Here is an 18,713-nt window from a genome sequence, read left to right as displayed (position 1 = left end):
CAGAATCCTTTACAGAGCAATATTTAAAGTTTTGCTGTGCTTTTTTTAGACGGAAAATATTTTTTTAATCTATTTTTGGCAGTTATTGAGTTTCTGCCTGGATGATTGCCATTTAGGACCCAAGGCGATTCCATGCTATGGGGGATGTAGCGATGTATGGTACCAGCGTATGCTCCAAGACTTAACTTGTCTTAACTTTCTTGGCAGTAGCAATTTTGTTTGTAGGAAGTAATTTCTTGATAACTTATGTAAAGATGACAACTTTATTAGGGCCCCTTCACACATAACACGATTGAAGCTGACATGAAGGAGGAATTGCATGTCATTCGTGAAAAATTGGAGCTACCTCAAATGCCTCGTACACCTGTTGCTACAATCATTCGTGCACACAAGCGGCCGAAAGACAGCGAATGCCCATTCGCGCATGCTCAATCGATTGCCCTCTCGGCAGGTGTCGGCCAAATTGCAGGTGTCGCACACAAACATCTAACACCACTCGCTGCACACTTAGAAAAGGCAGAGCTATTCACATACCTGGTATGATAGTACTATTTGACCTGTCTGTGAAAAGTGTCTAAGTGTAACACAAGTGTGGTGCTACCTAGCAACACACATGGGTGTAACTGTGCTGACCCCCCCCACACACACACACAAATGGCATATGGAGAAGGGTCGTTGTCATCCGCCCTTCCCCCACAACACAAATGGCTTGTGGAGTGTGTTGTTGCAACCCCCCCCCCCCCCCCCCCCCACCAACACACACACCATGAATCCAACATTGTCAGCTGTGGCTGGGGGTCCTGGAGTCCAGTTGCTGTCCAGCGCTGTGCAATGCTGGAACAGCTGTCCGCTGTGTCCTGCAACTCAGCTGGAGAAAACGCAGTGCACATATGTGAGCGGGCGCTCACTTCCTCATGAGGACCAGCCAGCATCTGAGTGCGTGGCACGGTGTGAAGCCACCCGATTGGCTGATGTCACTTCCACCACATAAATTGTCATTTACATGACAGACAGAAAGAATGGAAATTAAATAAAAAACATAAGGGTGAAGGCGTGAACTCATTCTTGTGTGATCGCTTTGCTCATATGCTTTGCTGTGGATGTACAACACCTGTCAGCTGACCGCAGACCATTTACAGGATGTGACCGTGCATGCAAGGTGTCAAATTAAAAACACAAACATCAGACAGATCCAGGACAAACACATAATAATTCATACATTAAATTAAAATGACAGAACAAAGCAACAGAGAATGAGCTTTTTTTCTGTGACCTGCTGAGGTCTGCCGACAGAGATGGGCGTGTCCCCCTGCGATGTGCAGCTGGTCAGATATCTGTGCTCGCAAGTCATTGCTCAGGAGCACCTGTACTGGCTTGTAGGATATTAAGATGCATAACTACAGCGTGTAGTGCGTATGTCGGCATGCTGTCCTCACATGGAAATAAATTAAAACACATATTGCTTCAGCTGACCATTGCATCAGCGCACCTCAATGCTGGTAAATATCATGCCATGCAGGAAATCACCCCACGGGATGCACCCGTGAGGCACGTGTCACTGCAGGATTTCCTCACATTGTAATAATTAAAACACGTCACATTTGCAGTGGATCACTGTGCGCTGGGCACACAATGCCAGCTGCATGTCTTCATGATGTGAGAGCCTGGCTCTTCTTGATATTGGAGCTGGCTGGCTTGAGCACATCAGGTAATTCATGTAAAACAGGAAAGAGAGAACAGTAATCCATGTCATTTCATGACTTCCTGGTGTACCTCTAGGCAGAGGCTAAATCCACTCTTTATAACAGGAATTAAGTATTGTAAATTGTGGTGTTTTATTAATTATTCCCTCTGCTGTTGTTTGCACGACTTTCCACATGCTCACACAGTGTTCGTGCTGCACGAAACCATTGCTGAGGAATCGCGCACACCTGTCTGACCGTCTGTCCCTCACGACAGCAGGTAGAATGTTTCTGCATCTTTCATGTTATATGTGAAGGCGCCCTTAGTGTTTTCTCTCTATATTGTCCTTTTTACTAACAATTTTTGTTAATAGGGATTTTTGTTGTTTCGACAAATTATAGACATATTCCTAATCTGTTACTTCTTTCTAAAATCCTTGAGCAAGTTGTTGCTAATCAACTGTTAATGTTTGTCAGTGATAAAGTGAATTAAGTCACCTAATTATTCATGGCATGTAGTGATTGTAACATAAAATCAACCAGTCATAGCGGCACCTTTCATTGACTTTAAGTTCTAGTTTGTTGCTACTTGTCAAGCACAATGAAGTGAGGGGATTTCTAATGGATTGCCACCTTCACTACTATGTGTGAAGATTATTCCCTGCCCACCATCCATTAATAGAATTAATGGAAGGATGAGAATGGACAAGTCCACACCATGATATACCATGTGCAGCACTGTCAACAGTAAGGTAAAAACTTCATTTTGATGGTATGGTGTTCTTGGTATGTGCACCTTGCACACCTGCACACATGAAGGGAGTTAAGCCCCGTTTACACATAGACGGTAAGAGCTCCCGGAAGCGTCCCGGAAAAGTTTTTGGCCGTCTTAAGGATTACACGCCGTTGTTAATGCCGGCACTAGGGGGCATGGCTTAGTTCCGGCTTTACCGGGAATTGTTGAAAAAATTATTCAACATGTCGAATAATTCCGGGAGTGCTCCCGGAGAATTTGCGTGACGAGGGAGACATCGCGAACAACGGCGTTTGATACTTTTAATCGCCGTTTCATCCTGCCCCTTCCTGTAGTGCCGCAGTTTACACTGCTGTAATTGGTGGCCGGCGTTGTATCCCTAATCAATGGCGTGTAAAACGACGATAGAGCCCACATCGGCGTCCTCAAGGGCATTTTAACCGGCGACAGAGGCAGACAAAACGGCGGCACTAGTGGACAGTACGCCGTTCTAAACGCCACCTCCTGGTTAACGGCGTTCCAAACGGCCGATAGGCGGCGGTCAATATAAAAAAACGCTAGCGCGCTGCATGCAGGCCTATCACTCACGGCCAGCTCCAGATATTTTTGCAGAGAAGCTCCAGTATGCCTCCTAAAAGAAAATTGGCAGCGGCAAGGACTTACCAAGAGGTCTGGTTCAGAAGCAGAGGGTAGCCCTGTGGTGGAGGGGGAAAGGAAGGAGAAGAAAAGGCTGAGGATGTTGAGTGGACTAACATCAATATTGGCTTTGGAGAAAATCACCTACATGGCAAGAAACAAACTTGATACGTTTTGGGACATTTGGACAGTTTTCTACGCATTCCTTGATACTTATGATCTTACAGAAGATAATGTAAATGCTGAACAACTGTAATATATGTTGATGTCAGTATCTGCTGACCCCCCCTCTTTTTTTCTCTCCTTTTTTTTTTTTTTTTTTGCCTATATGACACTGTTGATTGGTGTTAACTTGTTGACAAAATAATAAAAATATGTTAAAAAAAAAAAAGAAAAGGCTGAGGATGATCTCCCTCCCCTTGAAGTGACAGAGGCTTCAGCCTATTATATTCTGGGGGCGGTGCCTATATGCAAAAGTTCCTGGAGTAACGCAGGATTTGCCTAGATAAATCCAGCGGTACACAGGGCATTATCGGCGGCAGCAGAACACCGCCGTTCTCACGCGTGTCTTAACCTCCGATTGTAAAGGATAGAACTGGGTATTAACCCCCGTTGCCTGATGTGTGCCGGATGCTACGATGTCAAAACGCCGCTTTATTCGGCAGATTTAGCAGCGTTTTATCCGCATATTTGCGGATAGTACGTCGGCCAAAACGCCGGCGAAATGCTTCGCCCCTTTCCACCGCGAAAAGAGCCGGAACTACCGCGAACTTCGGCCTATGTACTGCCCACCGACAAAACCGTCTATGTGTAAACTAGGCTTTAGTGAGTTGTTCTTTTTCTGCTAAGGTTGTAGTTTGTGAATGTTCTTGCTGTTTTTGACTCGCCTGAACATCCCCATCGTTTCTGGACCCTAAAGGATAAGGATGTGTTCATACCTTACTGAAGTATGATCAGCAATCTGTGTTTTCCTTTGAAGCCATATTTAATTGGCTGCCCCCCCTTGAAAAACAGCATATCTTTTTCAGTTGTAAATTCAGTTGTAATTTTTTTGAGTTCTTTGAACAACACACACTCCATCCTCATCTTTAGACTAGGTTTTTGATCGATAGCCCAAATGCTTTTAGTGCCACATGACACTAACACATTATAACTGTTTCTAATCTCACCTCATTTTTAGTTTGACATGTCCATATGACTGCAAATGGTTTTGTGACTGGAAGGAAGACTTGGGTGCTGAGTGTGAAAACTAGATGAAAACGTTTTATAACACTTGTATTGCACTGTGCACCTCTGTGCCTGGGGTGGAAGCTAGATGTCTGGGTTTTCCATTGTGAAGTATGGGGTACCTTAGGGAACAACACTTGTCCCACTCTTATTTTCTTATTTACATAAGAGTTCTTATATATTTAGTTGTCAGGATTTCAGCAGGCTTGAAGGGTTGAGTTGCAGACAGAGACCAGACAAGAGTAAAATGTCAAGTTTATTTACAATAGAATGAGATGAGTCAGGGGGGTTGGTAAGGTTTGACCTTACTTATGTGAAGTGCCTTGAGGCGGTGTTGTTGTGATGTGGCACAATATAAATAAAATAAATTAAAATTGAGTCCAGAACATCCAAAACTGAAGAACAGTCCAAATGAACAGGAACACAGGAGGAGAATAGGCAGCAGCACCAAGTTAAGGGGAGATGAGCAGACACAGATCGAATAACTAGTAGCTGGAGCAGAACATACTGGAATAACCCAGTAAAATAAAGACAATCTAGTCACAAACGTAAATAGTGAAATGTAACTACAAGACGAGAGACAAGTGTGGTGACTGTGATGAGACGCACCTGTGAAGGAACACCAAGTGACCCGGCCACGCCTACAAACACACAGGGACTGACAGAGATGGAGTGAAACATCAAACCACAAAGAACCCTGGGGTGAGTAGCACCTAAAACAAACCACAAAGAATTATGAAACTAAAAGGAAGTTTAAGAAAGGCTAAAGTATGACATACAGGAAAACATGATAACTAACAGGCAGGACATAAGACCAGGGCAGGGAACAGGTGGCCAGATGAAGCCTCATGAAGCCTTGAAGCTTTCCATCCAATTGGATCAAAAGAGATGCATTTCTCGAGGCTTCAAATCTCCCTACAGGTCAAAACCTTTATTGTTATTTCAAATATTTGTGATGGCTTCTTGGCTGTCTTACAACAGCGTGAGCTTGGGAATAATCACTGCCAAGAATAGAAATACAAACCTCTTGATTTTCTGTAGGTGATTCATTCATTCATCTAATCTGTTTCTGATTATTGTGTGAGTAATGGTAATGGAGGTCTATCAATGTCCAAAAACCTGTGTGATGTCAGTCAGTGTTTAAATAAATCCAGTAGGGCATGACATGTTTATTTTAAAAATGCTGCAGTGAGTTCAAAAGATGAGACAGTGATTGTGATTTATTCAGTTTTATTAAGAAATAATATTTTCTCCACTGTGCTTGGACTTGGTTTCTGTTTTTGGAACTTACCTCTCTGTCCTCGGAGAAAACCTTGTCACATGATGCAGGGATCCTTTGCATTTACAGTATATATGTTCAAAAATCATGGCAACACTTGAACCACTTCCTGAACCATCGCAGCTTCCCGACATCATTAGTGAAGTCACTCGTGCTTGAAGAAGCCTCAATACGCGCTTCATAGAAGACTTTCCGAATTTCATCACTAGTTAGTTAGCTCTGTTGCATCACAGCATGAAGGTCCTGGGATCACTTCCCACCTGGTCTTTTTTCTGTGGACTTTTGAACATTCTATCCATGTTTGTGTGGGTTCTCTCTGGGTGATCCAGCTTCCTCTCACTTCTAAAGACATGCAAGTGAGGTACAGTGAATGAATCAACGGTCACATTATGGATTATTTCTGTTGTGCTGTTCTTCGGGGAATGTTTGGTCTCTGTATGTTCTATACTACAGTTTATAGTCTAGGCCTACTCTGTAGACCCTGTGCAATGTTATTCGATTTTCCATCTTCAATGGTAAGAAAGGTTTGTTCCAAATGGTGCATCTAATAAGTCACTAGTCTTATTTTTCAATATTGTCTCATTTTGAACCTGGTGGCTTCATGTTCAGCATGTGGCTGCATCAATCAACATGGAAAAAAGGATATTTTGTTCCACAGATTTAAATCATATGTAGTGATCCCTTCCCTCATGGCCAGTTGTTGTCATCTTATTTTTACTTAAATTGTGAAAGGTAATCCTGATAAAACTGAAGAATATTTCTCATTTTTACACCAAAAACAAGTCTGCAAGATTCCAGGGTGTGTGTGTGTGCGTGCTCCACCTGTGTACACAGAAGAGTGAAGGAGGAATGTAAAAAAGAGTGCTCTTCTTGTCACGTCACATCACTATGGTGGCAGATTTGCAGTTGAGTTTGTGTCCGTCACTATCCACCATCTAGACAGCAATAATATTTCATTGAGAAGTGTTTTTCCATTTGGTGCAGTATTTTCGCCATGCTCCACACGGATTGGGAAAGCTCTGAAAAAGCTGTCTAAAGTCACAAGCAATGTGATTGGCTGAGATGGGTGACATCTGTACACCTATCAACATATCAGTGTGTGCACAACTGGAAGCAGTTTGATGTCAGAACTCAAGGGTAGAAGGAGAAAAAAAATATTGCCATTCTCTGCTTTTTTTTGTCATTGTTAGAGACACAAAAACACTAAATAAAAGAAGATAAAATTCAGGCAGTGGTGGGCACAGCTAACCAGAAAGTTAGCTTCGATAACCGTTAATCCGCTGACTGAAAAGTTAACTTTTATAAAGCTAAACCAATAACTTTTAGCATTGACTCCAGTACACTGGCAGCTACTGACACAACAACGAGCCAGCGCTTCAGTCTCACATCCTTCTCTCACCAAGAGAGACCTGGTGACCAGAGAGAAAGGAAGGGCAGCAGCAGCAAAAAAAAAAAAAAAAAAAAAAAAATCACAGCCATACAGATTTGCAGACATATTACATACACAGCAAGACAGGTTTGATTTATGGTTAAAATTTTAAACAAACTAATTCCAGACAAGTTATTGAAATTAACATCATTACAAAGTGAAAATATCAGCTATATGTTTCAGTTTTAAAGAACTCACTACTTTTGAAGGTTTTAGCATTTTACAGAAACACATGCTAAAAAGCATTATGGGAAAATTAGTTTCCTGTCATCAGTGGTCGGTCGGTATATGTAAAACACACACACACACACACACACACACACACACACACACACACACACACACACACACACACACACACACACACACACACACACACACACACACACACACACTCAAGTTACTGTAACGTGTGTGTTGGTTTTTACAAATAAATCTGTATTTGTAAATATATCATTTTTTTATTTGTAAAAAAAGGCAATTTGAAAACAGAAAATTATGTTTATGGGATTCACACTGGCATGTGAATTCTGTTTGTGATTCACAGTGCCATGAACACATCCAGTAGATGTCAGTGTTCATGACAGTGTGAATACCTGTTGCCACACATTCGCTAAAAGTGCTGAATCACTTAAAGATTAAGTGCTCCAGTGCTGAAATTCAGCAAGCAGTCACAGTGAAGACCATCACACAGTGCCTTGCAAAAGTAATTGGCCCTTTGGTATTTGACGAGTTTTCATATGTTTATGCCATATCAAATACAAAAAGTAAATCAGGCTTCTTAGTATAGAAAATTCTAAAATGATCTTCCGTAAACTCAAACTCAAAGTGAATATCTACAACTTGATATAAATTAATTAAAAATATAAAAGCCAAGATGATGGGTTGCATAAGTAATGGCCCCCATTGGTATAATACCTTTAAATAATCAGTTTTATTGCCAGTATTCTTCAGATTAATCAGGGGATGGATACATGAACATTTCCAAGACACTGAATATGTCTTGAACTTTATTTACATCAGTTATGAAGAAATGCAAACAGTATAGCACTCTATGGTAAATCTGTACAGAGTAGACAGTTCTCAAAAACTGAGTGACTGTGCAAGAAGGAGAAGAGGGAGGAAAGACAGCAAGACAACCAGAAGTTATAGGCTTCTTTGGTTGTGAATGGAGAAATTGTGTGCAGTACAAACTTTGTATTTGTATCACCAGTTATATAACTTCCTGATGAAGTGGGTGTAGAGGAGGATTTTCTTTCACCAAAACATCAAATCGAGGCTTGCATCTCAGATGTAGCTTCTGGCAAATTGTAGCTCAACTTTCAGGTCTTCTTTTTAAGAAAATTCTCAAGATAATTTTAGAATTTTTTATACTGAGAAGCCAGGTTTACTTTTTATATTTGAAATGGCATAAGCAGATTAAAATGTGTGAAATACCATGGGGTCAAATACTTTTGCAAGACACTGTACATACAAAAACAGACATGTTTGGATTCTGTGTGTATTTTTTTTTAATCAGCATTCAGAGCTGTTGAATATTATGTTCACAACAACATAAGTGAGCCAAAGATGCAAAGTGTGTTGATCAAATACATCTTTTTATATGACTCCATGCCAGGAAATAACAAGCAGAAAACTCCTTTTACACAGATGCTTGTGCTCACAAAATATTAATGTAACCTGAAATAATTCCTGATCATTTTACAGAAACTAAAAGGCACACACAATATGTGGATGCAGGCATTCTGTATACATGCTACATTTCAAAGTGGCAAAATAATGAGCATTTCTGCTATTTACTTCACCCTACCTCCCCAAATTAAGGCTTTCTACACAAATAATTTATGCAACAAGGGATTTATCAATCAGTCATACTGCAGGCATGATAAGAAGAGGAAACATTTTTGCAGCTTTGGTGTTCTGGTGACCAAGATGCACGTTCATCAATAAGCTGAGAAACCAGAACCCCCTTTTAACCCAAATGTTGCTGAATGAAATGAAGACTGTATTATTTAATTAATAATGTTAATATTACATTAAACAGTCATGTCCCAGTGATCCGATCCCGGATAAGCGATTGAAGATGAACAGGACAGTCATGTTAATGATGGTTGGTCAGTGGTCCTATGTTGTTTGAGTTAATGTGGTCCTGCCTCTTTGTGCCTCTGTGACACAGAGACTCAGACAATACTTTTGGAAATCTGTCAATTATGTGACACCTGTCGGAGCAGCTGGTATGTGCGCACCACGAAACGTGCCGACGGGCAGGCGTGCATGATCCTGGTGCGACAGTTCATGCACGTGGGACATAGTACCACCAGCTGCACGATGTGGTTACACATCGTGCAGCTGGTGTGAAGAAAAAAATAAATGACAAATAAAACAATACATGTTCGTGGAAACACAGCAGCTTTTCCCCAGCAGCCGCGTGATGTGTAACCACAATGCGCAACTGAAAAAGGAAAAAAAACAAAAACAAAAAACATCACCCATGGGATTTGAACCTGCACCTTCTGAAAGCTCTAATTGCAGCCAGGAACTTTACCAAGTGAGCTACCATCACTGTCCTGTAAAAGGTGCTGAACACTGCCTCATATCAGGAAGCACATAGACGTATTTAAAAAAAAAATAAAACGACGCACCATGTAAAAACATTGCATTGTATTAAATCTCTCTCATCATCTGTCTGTTCCTCTGTAGATGGCCCATGGTCACTGACGTACAGTCATGAAATCGCATGAATGAGAAGCAGTTCACTCATCTCATTCATGTCTACATCTGCTGGTGCATGTCCTACTGGCCCACGCGTGTCTTGCGGATGGCACCCACAGGACACTGCGTCATGTGGAACAGAGCTCACGTGGGTGACATGACAGTCAGATCACCTGCTGCGTGTTATGATCTGATGGTCTGTTTCAACCTGGGGGCAGCCTGTCCATGTGCCCGGCATACGCATGCACGCGCTTGCTGCAGCCCCTCGCCACAGTGATATATATGTTTTTATTTTTGTCCACTTCATGACAGCAAACAGACACACGCACGTCACAGTGGTCAGTTGTTAGTCCATGTCCGTCCAAACATAGTACTGTCCAGCTGGAATGTCTAGAATGACAGATCTCCCTGGCTGCTTCTGTCATAGCCACACCTCCTGTCAGTTCAATGCACAGACCAAAGACACACTTGTGGGGCACTTGGACAAATTTCACTGCGAATATGACAGTGATTGTCTGCAGACTGTTGTTGTGCCAAGAGTGCAAATGGCCACACAGTTTCTAAGTGCCATGTGAGCGGTGTTAGATGTTTGTGCTTGTCACCTGGAATTTGGCCATCACCTGCTGTGAGAGGGTTCAATGGGATCGTAGAGCCACACTCTGTCTTTAAGTCGCTGATGTGTGCAAATAGTTGTAGCAACAGGTGTACAAGGCATTGGAAGCAGCTATGAAATTACAAGGTTTGCATACGATTTCTGCTTCATGCGCACTTAATGCACAAATCGACCAAATTTGCAATATGTGTGAAGGGGCCCTTAGGAAACTTAATATATAGTCCATATATACACATATAATATATAGTCATAGTCCATGAGGAAATTGTTGAGAGAGTTGTGACACAAACTGTCAGTGACTCTCCTCAATTGCTGACAGTCTTTTCTCTGTGTGACTGGGGCATTAAACTCCATGGGTTGAATAATCTTGCCTTTTCACTTGTATGCATGTTTCTTTGTTCACCATAGCTCAAGTATGTATGTATGTTTGCATGTTGTTTACATACTCACTTTATCTACTGAATTCAGCAGACTGCCACATATATTTTCATGTGGAGTTTAAGATGCAAGAAGGAACAATTTGAATGTATATTTTCCACCTGATTTAAAAACTAATCTGATGATCTATTTGATGTGGAGGTGGAACATCTTGTAAAATATGAATGAAAATGTCACAGGGACTTACTTTTCATTCCCTGATAAAATGCCATTCATTTCATGCAGATACACGAAGACACGATCAAGTTTGTTGCTGGTAAAACACTATAAATTTACACTCACCAGTCTCAGCAGAGCTTCCATTGATACATGGCTGCAGTGGTGATATTGTACTACCAACAGAAATTGAAATTAAAGTACAAAAGCAGTGAGTTTTCCATCAATTTCAATTTATTTTCATTTATATAGCACCAAATCACAACAAAGTTGCCTCAAGGTGCTTCATACAAGTAAGGTCTAACCTTACTTGTCTAACCTTACCATCAATAACAATACCACTTTACTCAGAACCTGCACCTATGTTCCACCCTTGACCTTTTCTTTCTAGTTTCATCTGAGTTGGCACATGTATTTCACACACCCTCTGGATATTCCTACATTGCTGCTTCGCATTATAAATTGACACAAATGCTTGTTGGAGAATTTCTGTCATCAACTCTCATGTTGCCATGTCCAATCAACATTTTGTGATATTTCTATGAATAAAACAGCAACGGAATATCAAGGACTTTGTTCGAACACTTCTTGAACATCCAACTTCACAGCTGTAGTTTTCATCTCCCCTCTGGATGATCTTTGACTTACAGCCAATCCTAGAGAATGGAGAAGATCACATGAGTCTGTTTGACACTAACCTTGCCATATCCTGCAGTGCAGCTGAGCATCTGTTCCTGTAGGATTCATACTGAAACATGCCTGTAAACGCTCATAAAATCTGAAAGAATGGTCCTATTGTCCTGAAAACAGTTTTTTTATTTTTATTTAGTTGTACAAAGAAAATCATCATGGAAAAATACATGGAGGGATTACTTTTCTCCAGGATTGGCAATAATTAATTAATTAATTTATTTTTTTCAACATAGCAAAAATTAACATTTTTGTGACATGGACATCACATTTTGCATGAGTTTGAAACATTTATGTATTCAATGTCATCACAAGACATCTGGCTTGAACCGGTCAGTGAGTTTATTTTACAAATATGCTTAAATACGCTTTTGGAATGCAGTGTATCGGTCAAAGCCTTGCAGCCCCCACAGTGCATATTTTATTTTATTTTTTGAAATATATTTGCATATTGATCTAAAATCTTTATCAAATATTACATTATTTGTATTATCTAAAGACTTTAGTAAACCCATTTCTAACATCAAAGCCATGTGTCCATCCATCCATCCATCCATTTTCTTCCACTTTATCCGGAGTCAGGTCGCGGCAAAGCCGCCCAGACCTCCCGATCCACACACACCATGTCCATATGTGCCATGTGTCCATATGAATAAAAATGGATATGCACTAAATATTTGAAGAGTTTCTCAAAACAAATTTTAATATTTTCAGGTTTAGAGCCATCTATCCACCCATCCATTTTCCATACCCACTTACTTCAATTAAGGGTCATGGGGGGCGGGGGTGCTGCAGCCTATCCCAACAGTCATAGGGCATGAGTCGGGGTACATCCTGGACTGGACACCAGTCTATCGCAGGGCCACATATAGACAGGTGAACACATTCAAAGAATAGAGCCAAATTATATATTGTACTCAGATCTCTAGACAAATATTTATCACACATTCAAAATTCTGAGATTGTTCTGAACATTTTGATATGCAACACATGGGCATTATACCACATGAAACAAACTTTAAAGTGAAATAACTGAGCCCATGTTGGTTTGAGTCTTTATGTAGTTATGCACTGCAATGAAGGCCCTTTCAATTTCAAATAACTGCATGTCATGCTTTTGTTGAATGTTGTTCAATTGCTGTGTATTTGGTACCAAATGTTGCATGTTAGTATTCTGTGTGCCTAATTGTGAAGCAAGTTTCCATTCCAATGCCCCTGTCACACATAGCAAGAATTTGCAGGAAGCATGCCATAATCCGACGCAGTCAGGAGGAAAAGAGGCGTGGTCTGCAGTGTTGGAGCACAGACAGACTGCCTCGTCCACACCTGTCAGATCGCATCCAGAGCGTATGTAGATGAAACAGACTGCTGTCAGATGGCCATAAAAGGTGCTGAAGACTGCCAGATCTCCAAATGTCTGGATGGCAAACACAGACCGGCGCGCTGTGTTACTCATGTGCATGTATGTGCGAGTGCGCAGCATGTGTATGTGCATGGCAGACGTGCACTCCATGCACATGCGAGGGGCTGCAGTTATCACTCAGCCGTGTGTTTGTGTGTGCGCATAATGCTGCATGGGCCACTAAGCACACATACGCGCCATTTGGCAGCCTTGCTCAAAGTTTGCTGGCATTGGTCCATGCAGTCCCTCAGATGGAGCGCTTTTCCAGGGAACTTTCTTTTTTCTTGTTTGCCCACTTCAGGAGCACAACGCAACTCTGGACACTGCGATGGCTGGATTATCACATGGACTTAATTTTTTTCTTTTTGGTGAGAGGATTTTAACCACAGGCTGCATCCTGACTTCATGTCCATGTTCACGCTGTGAAACACTCCTGGACCACTGTTGGAGGTGAGATTCATGTTTATTAATGGTGTTGCTGCCTGCCACAAGTTTGATGTTATATCTCCTACAGAGTTTGAAGGTGATCATTTATTACAGCGCAAGATCCGTCCAGCTCCGAGCCTGATGCGTACAATGACGCATTATTGTGCACCACGGAGAGGCACAGCTACCCGTGTTATGATGGAGACAATAATTCACATTATTTACGTTGCCCATGGGAAGGAATGGACAAATATTTGTACTGTAAGGTCTATTGTGGGTATAACAGCCTGTTCACATATGTGGCAGCATGCACACAGTAGCAAATGGAGCTTTCGTTTTGATAGCCGCTGTTCACGTTCACTGTACATGATAATAATTCATAATTATTATCGTGATGAAGCTTGCCACATACATATAAACAGTTCCTTTGCGCTCTGGGGGGTGGACATTATTATACGTGGCACAGGTCATACCGGCAGGCTTTGCTGTACCAAATCTATCTTGAGGTTCCCTCGTATGCACGCAAATCATTTCGGATCCCATTTTGCCGCCATCTGAATATGTAAATTGCAGTCAGATGGTCTTCAGATAACACATGGCCTGCCTGTTGGATAGGTGTCCCATCTTGACCGCGCCCAGAGAGTTTTGAACATGTGCATCACACACGGCCGCCGGCCAATTTTGACCAACTGTGCTGACTTCCACATATGGCTGTCAGAACGTTTTGAAACTGAAATCTGACACTTTTCAGATGTGCACCGATTCATAAGTCCGACGCCACTCTGCGTGATTATGGCTATGTGTGATGGGGGTATTACTGTTTAATCTGTCTTCAAGTTATTTTGTAATGTAACTTTGTAAACTACTAATGATGAGCAAAAAGAAAATAAAAGCAGCTTGCATTCATACTCATAAACACAGTTTGGCCATTTGCTTAGTCAATGCTGTAAAAGATAATGACATGTTGAAAATAAATGAGCCCACTCATAATCATGCCTAATCTGCCATTGCAGCCTTTTTCTGTGACAGACATTAATCACATCTGAATCCAGCAGGATATTTTATTTGCAATGCCTCAGGATAGGTAAGTGAGTGCAGACACTTCAGTCAGATGTGAGTTGCAACGACCATAACACAATGACCGCTAATTGCTAATTATGAAATTGTCTGATAGGCAGAAGGCGCTGTGAGTTCATCCCGTTATTGTTTATCCCTCATTGTGTCGAGCTGTGTGCTAACGGTTCGGTTGTTTTAGTGCCATATATGCTGAGGAATTCACGTATATGTACATTTGGCATAATATGCTGTGCTGATGGAGTCTTTGGGTCAAGACTCTACAAAACCTAACACTTTGAAAGAACTGTTTTCAGCAGGGCAGCATTTCAGTGTTAATTGAATTTAAATGATTGTTTGTTCAGAGGGTCATAAAGTACCTCTACAAAAATGTCTCTTGAATGGTGCTATAACATTGAGTGAAGACTTTAAAACTGGGAATGCAACAACAAATCTCTGCTCAGCTCAACTGAAAAAACTAATTACTATTGGTGGCTGAAAACACATTTGTAAAGTAATTGTGCCGGGAGTGGGGAAAAAAAAAAGATCTCAGCAAATTTGTGGAAGGTTATTTTAGTGGTGGTTGTACGGTGGTTGATATGAGCCACAACACTTCCAAAGTATGACAACACCAGCAAAAGTACAAAAAACACAAATGCACAACACATCTGCTTCAATTCAGTGGCAGGTAGGTGCATCAATGAATAAATAGATGAGTAATGCTAATTTGGAAAAAAAAAATGCAACAAATTAATCTGATTAAAAGCCTGCTTCAAATTCACACACCACCACCATACATAGAAATGCTTTGAGAAGCCATAATAATATAATGGGAGTACTTGCAACACAAAGAGTGCCTTCTGCCAAAAGAATCCTAACTGATAGACTGATCAGGACATGCTCCTGCACGTGCTCCAACTCTTTATCTGGTCGGAGTTGAGTAAGTTTATTTGTGATTTCACTCTTGGTCTCCTATTTTTGGTCAATTTCCATCTTTATTTCAAAATTGTGGTGATTGGGCTTGAATTTTATTTTATTTTTCAAAGAGTAGGCAAAAATCACTAGCTATTATACAGGTGAAAAAAAACATTGCTGAATACATCTGAGTTAACATCCCAGCACTGTAGAGTTGAGTGTGACAGGCTTTTATGATGGCCCCTTCACACATAGTATGAATAAATACAAATCAGGGTGAATCACAACAAAACACAGCATCCAGTTTGGAAATGAACAGCACATTCCACTGTTACAGGAGTTTTTCTCATGGAAAGAGGAACAGAGGCTTCGCGCATTGCGGCGGTGCCGCATGGCGCAAAGCAACACCGTGATGAAGCCTCACAGGACATGTTCTGGCATGTCCAGGCACATCCACAATTTCTCAGATAATCACTTGACTGAAAAACCACCGACAGCTGTCTGAACGCCATCTCAAAGGTGTCCTGTGAGACCAAAACAAAGGTGGCTTTGTCTCGCTCCAGCAGCGAATCCATCGTGACGCACGAAGCCTCCGTTCGGCTTTCCATGACAAAATCTCTTGTTAAAAGTGAAATCTGCCGGAAAATGGTTGATGTCCAGCTCTTGTGATAACCAGAGAAATTGCACACGATGGTCACGGATCCATACAGCCATCTGTTTAGAAAGAAATGGTCGTTCAGCCTGTCAATGGCGGCTTCGTAGCGCGGCATGCCATCAGTCGCTGGGGACCGTCCTTAAAGCGACAGTAACACTCCGTAATCTCTTTGAAGCCCATAAAATTTTCACCAAAAACCGTATGAATTTCTCGAATGGTGTCCACTTGGATGTGCCTCACAGTTTCTGAAAACATTTTGATCAAGCAAAGCGGCAGTCTCTGAGCCATTCCTAAACAATGAAAAAAACGACGAGAGGGGTGGACCACTCCTCACTCAAAGCCTGCCCACAGGCGAATGATGCAACCGACAGGCGTGGAAAAAACTCACGCATCAATCAATCAATCAATCAACTTTTTTCTTATATAGCGCCAAATCACAACAAACAGTTGCCCCAAGGCGCTCCATATTGTAAGGCAAGGCCATACAATAATTATAAAAAACCCCAACGGTCAAAACGACCCCCTATGAGCAAGCACTTGGCAACAGTGGGAAGGAAAAACTCCCTTTTAACAGGAAGAAACCTCCAGCAGAACCAGGCTCAGGGAGGGGCAGTCTTCTGCTGAGACTGGTTGGGGCTGAGGGAAAAAACCAGGAAAAAGACATGCCGTGAAGGGGGGCAGAGATCGATCACTAATGATTAAATGCAGAGTGATGCATACGGAGCAAAAAGAGAAAGAAACAGTGCATCATGGGAAACCCCCCACAATCTACGTCTAAAGCAGCATAACCAAGGGATGGTCCAGGGTCACCCGATCCAGCCCTAACTATAAGCCTTAGCGAAAAGGAAAGTTTTAAGCCTAATCTTAAAAGTAGAGAGGGTATCTGTCTCCCTGATCTGAATTGGGAGCTGGTTCCACAGGAGAGGAGCCTGAAAGCTGAAGGCTCTGCCTCCCATTCTACTCTTACAAACCCTAGGAACTACAAGTAAGCCCGCAGTCTGAGAGCGAAGCGCTCTAATGGGGTAATATGGTACTATGAGGTCCCTAAGATAAGATGGGACCTGATTATTCAAAACCTTATAAGTAAGAAGAAGAATTTTAAATTCTATTCTAGAATTAACAGGAAGCCAATGAAGAGAGGCCAACACGGGTGAGATATGCTCTCTCCTGCTAGTCCCCGTCAGTACTCTAGCTGCAGCATTCTGAACCAACTGAAGGCTTTTTAGGGAACTTTTAGGACAACCTGATAATAATGAATTACAATAGTCCAGCCTAGAGGAAATAAATGCATGAATTAGTTTTTCAGCATCACTCTGAGAAAAGACCTTTCTGATTTTAGAGATATTGCTTAAATGCAAAAAGGCAGTCCTACATATTTGTTTAATATGCGCTTTGAATGACATATCCTGATCAAAAATGACTCCAAGATTTCTCACAGTATTACTAGAGATCAGGGAAATGCCATCCAGAGTAACGATCTGGTTAGACACCATGCTTCTAAGATTTGTGGGGCCAAGTACAATAACTTCAGTTTTATCTGAGTTTAAAAGCAGGAAATTAGAGGTCATCCATGTCTTTATGTCTGTAAGACAATCCTGCAGTTTAGCTAATTGGTGTGTATCCTCTGGCTTCATGGATAGATAAAGCTGGGTATCATCTGCGTAACAATGAAAATTTAAGCAATACCGTCTAATAATACTGCCTAAGGGAAGCATGTATAAAGTGAATAAAATTGGTCCTAGCACAGAACCTTGTGGAACTCCATAATTAACTTTAGTCCGTGAAGAAGATTCCCCATTTACATGAACAAACTGTAATCTATTAGACAAATATGATTCAAACCACCGCAGCGCAGTGCCTTTAATACCTATGACATGCTCTAATCTCTGTAATAAAATTTTATGGTCAACAGTATCAAAAGCAGCACTGAGGTCCAACAGAACAAGCACAGAGATAAGTCCACTGTCCGAAGCCATAAGAAGATCATTTGTAACCTTCACTAATGCTGTTTCTGTACTATGATGAATTCTAAAACCTGACTGAAACTCTTCAAATAGACCATTCCTCTGCAGGTGATCAGTTAGCTGTTTTACAACTACCCTCTCAAGAATCTTTGAGAGAAAAGGAAGGTTGGAAATTGGCCTATAATTAGCTAAGATAGCTGGGTCAAGTGATGGCTTTTTAAGTAATGGTTTAATTACTGCCACCTTAAAGGCCTGTGGTACATAACCAACTAACAAAGATAGATTGATCATATTTAAGATTGAAGCATTAAATAATGGTAGGACTTCCTTGAGCAGCCTGGCAGGAATGGGGTCCAATAAACATGCCGATGGTTTGGACGAAGCAACCAATGAAAATAACTCAGACAGAACAACCGGAGAGAAAGAGTCTAACCAAATACCGGCATCACTGAAAGCAGCCAAAGATAACGATACATCTTTGGGATGGTTATGAGTAATTTTTTCTCTAATAGTCAAAATTTTGTTAGCAAAGAAAGTCATGAAGTCATTACTAGTTAAAGTTAATGGAATACTCAGCTCAATAGAGCTCTGACTCTTTGTCAGCTTAGCTACAGTGCTGAAAAGAAACCTGAGGTTATTCTTATTTTCTTCAATTAGTGATGAGTAGAAAGATGTCCTAGCT

This window comes from Thalassophryne amazonica, chromosome 10 (genome assembly GCF_902500255.1).
Source record: "Thalassophryne amazonica chromosome 10, fThaAma1.1, whole genome shotgun sequence".
Lineage (NCBI taxonomy): Eukaryota > Metazoa > Chordata > Actinopteri > Batrachoidiformes > Batrachoididae > Thalassophryne > Thalassophryne amazonica.
Note: the sequence above shows the minus strand (reverse complement) of the source record.